This window comes from Cynoglossus semilaevis, chromosome 7 (genome assembly GCF_000523025.1).
Source record: "Cynoglossus semilaevis isolate Cse_v1.0 chromosome 7, Cse_v1.0, whole genome shotgun sequence".
In the NCBI taxonomy this organism is placed as follows: Eukaryota; Metazoa; Chordata; class Actinopteri; order Pleuronectiformes; family Cynoglossidae; genus Cynoglossus; species Cynoglossus semilaevis.
The window spans coordinates 47,951-51,376 of NC_024313.1; the positions used below are offsets into that span (position 1 = coordinate 47,951).

The window sequence follows — 3,426 nt, forward strand, 5'->3', positions numbered from 1 at the left end:
TCTAGGCTTGTGGACCAGTATCTGCTAGTCCTGTACCACTGAAAATATACTTGTTCATTATTTTCATACTGACAGCCGCAGGCTCGTGCACCAGCATTTGGAAGAGACAGGAAGAGAGAGTGACCATTAAGGCATTTTACTGGTCTGTTGCCGGGGCATTAAACTATTTTTAGAGCACACTTAATTTGGCAAAACACAGGCATTGCGTTATCGGGTTATTGAGTTTGCCTCTCTACGCACTCTACAAATAAAGATTGATTGATTTAATATCGGAGGAAAAAACGAAAACCATTCTTTCAGATATTACGTAATTATGCTAATAACGGGCCGATAATATCGGACATCCCTGGTATTACTGCAAAGAACATCCCCCTGTGTGCTGTAACAGCGGGGCTGTCAGAGTAAACAAGTACGCGGTTTTTGCGGATACATCAAACAGCATGTTCCCCTTAAATGAATACCTGCGCAACATCAACTCAGGACTTTTCTGTTTAAATTTGAATTCACAGCCATCAAATGGGTTTAGTGGAAAACATAAACATAAACACAACCAGGAGATAAGTGGGTGTCACTTCAGCATGGTATTTTCACGGAGTTGTCGAGGAATCCTCACGGAACGGGAAAATCTAAAGGGCTCTGTCCGTATGGTATGATGTGATACACCAGTGGTTTTTACGCAACTTAAACTTGTCCGTTTTATGCTAGCATTGCCGACTTTGGTAAGTCGTGAGTGGTCATATTCATAGTCACTACTATGTTTTCGTGCGCACAACATTGAGATGGACTTCTGGACATCAGACTTTAAAGGCAGGATGAGTACCTTGCAAGCTATCTTAACAAATGCTGCCAGTCATTGAACTAGCTGAAACTACTACTTACCGTAAGTGATAGTAAGTACCGAATTTTCCACACTATAAGGCACACTTAAAAGTCTTTACTTTTCTCAAAAATCAACAGTGCACCTTATAACCCGGTGCGCCTTATGTATTACTTCAGGTTGTGCTTTTACTGAGCTCAAACCGATTTTATAAAGCCAAACCACACAGCGCATCACACACGATGGCACACAACTGAAGCACACTGGGAGTCACCAATGCTCGTTGTACCTCCCAACACCCGGAGACACGACAACAGCGCCCTCCAGTGTCCAACTTAGATCACTACCCGTTTTCACAAATCTCCGTCCTTATCGATCTGCGACTCCACGCGCGCCCATCTCACCGATATTGTCAAAACCCAAGTGTAGCAAACTAATTCGGGCCTTGCCATCATTCTGGGTGGATTTACCACAGAATTCCGACCGCTAAATATTGGTGTTAACAGGGCGTTTGAAGTTAAATCGCGAGCTGCGTGGGAGCATTGGATTACAGAAGGCGAACACACATTCACCGAGACAGGGAGGCAACGGCGGGCTAGTTACGCCACTATCTGCTAATGGATGGTGGCAGCCAGGGCTAAGGTATCAGTCTCAAATGTCGTCCGAGCTTTCACAAAGGCCGGAATAATCACTGAATGGCTAATTAACAGCAACGAGACTGACTCGGATAATGTGCCTTATGTATGAAAATAGACCTGGCCATTGATATTACGCCAACTGAATTAGCCTCTTGGGTGTCAGGTTTCTTGTCTTAGTGTTTAAAATAGTGTTTTACCTATTTTGATGTCAAGCATTAAAAGCTTAAAAAAAACAAACACACATTTTCAAATAGAGAAAGAAAATTAACTATACTGAAATTATTTGATCTGTATTTTCTCACCAAAGAAAAAACCTGCTCTTCAATGTTTGTTTGGTTTTTTTTTTTCAACAATTATTTTCAGATTAGTATCAAAGATTAGTGTATTTGGACTGAAGATCTCAACAAAATGTGGCTTTGCCCTGACTTGTTTTCTTTTGTACATATCTGCTTGGAGTTATGGCTGCGGTTTATCGCTGCTGTGCACATCCATCATACCACACTAAAGTAATCATGGAACAAACAGCTCACATTACACTCTGAGTTTCAAACCCAGGTGAGGAAATATTGAACTTTTGGCTCACACAAGGATTTCAAATGTATTCCCAAAAAAAAAAGAAAGAAAAAGAATATCATGAAAATAGTAAAAGTTGATGGCATTTTGCAATTTTTTTCAATTACGCTAAACTGCATTGGCCATGCATTTTAACAAAGTACATTTTACTAACCAAAACTTTCATACTCCATAAGATGAGCTTAAGTACTCTGCTGTACAAATTATCCACGCATTCTAACAAGTCCTTTTTTTTTCATCTCTATCTATGCCGATGATGGAAGTCCAGTCTGCCTTATCGTCTTCATGGTTAATTTTTAGCTTAATTTTCAAGGGTGCGGTCACTACACGCGGTTCGGTAGATCTGTCTTTGACCATCCAATCAAATCACTCAAATCGTCAATGTAACTGTAAGCCTACTGAAAGGCCTTAAAATCTGATTGGTTGGAGGCAGATTCAAATAAATATCTGATAACAAGATTGTAAAGGAGGCAGTTGTTTTTTATTCTCGTGCGAAAATGTTCTTATGAACCGAAGGGGACCCAGAAGAGAAAGTGCTCCCTGCACCCGCACTGAAAATAGGCTGCTGCATTGGCGGAATATTTAGGCTCATCATGCCAACAGATTCTGGGCACTTAAACCTGACACAACCCTTGACTGCACCCTCAACCCATGTTGCCTCACTGGTATACAAAGCCCAAGACTTACCAACTGCTCTAGAGTAGCAGACATCGAAAGCCAGTTGTGTTCCTTCTTACCCGAGGTGCAAGAGAACCCTGAACTGCCACCCCCAAATCCCTAGCAACCCCACACATACGTTTGCACACAAGCAAGAACTAGGGTATGTCTGATAATATCGGTTGGAGATATTATCGGCCGATACAATGGTTTGTACAGAGAAATAAATAAATACCGTAATTTCCGGTATATATAGGACGCACCAAAATTAAATTCAAAAAGAAAAAAAAAGAATTGTACATATAGGCCGCACTTCTCTATAAGTCCATGATTTAAAATGTTAAAAAATAAAAAAAATTTAAAAAAAAATTTCGAACAGTGCCTGTAACACGACTGGTTACACGTTAGCTCTTTCCTGCTTTGGCGACCCGACCCTAGACCCTAGCTAACATTAGCTCTGTGGCTAACTCCATTCACTTTGTGCTTGTCCGCAGCAGAGGTAAACAGAAACAGGAAAGGTGGGTTCTTCATTATCAGCCATACTAACAACAGCAGAACAAATACAGAGTTTTAACAGCTCCTGTATAACCAACTCGCCTTCCGGACCCAAGTCCGCTTCCTTAACCACTAAGCCACCACTGCGCACATATACGCACACAGCCATAAATTAGCCGCACCATTGTTTAAGCCGCAGGATTCAAAGCGTGTGAAAAAAGTAGCGGCTTATAGTCCAGAAATTAC

At 41.3% G+C, this 3,426-nt stretch overlaps 1 protein-coding gene across 1 annotated transcript in view; it reads right to left on the bottom strand.

Moving 5' to 3' along the window:
- The window catches only part of slc16a10 (solute carrier family 16 member 10), a 17,074-nt gene that overhangs the window by 5,277 nt on the left and 8,371 nt on the right, over window positions 1-3,426 (bottom strand). The window lies entirely within an intron of this gene.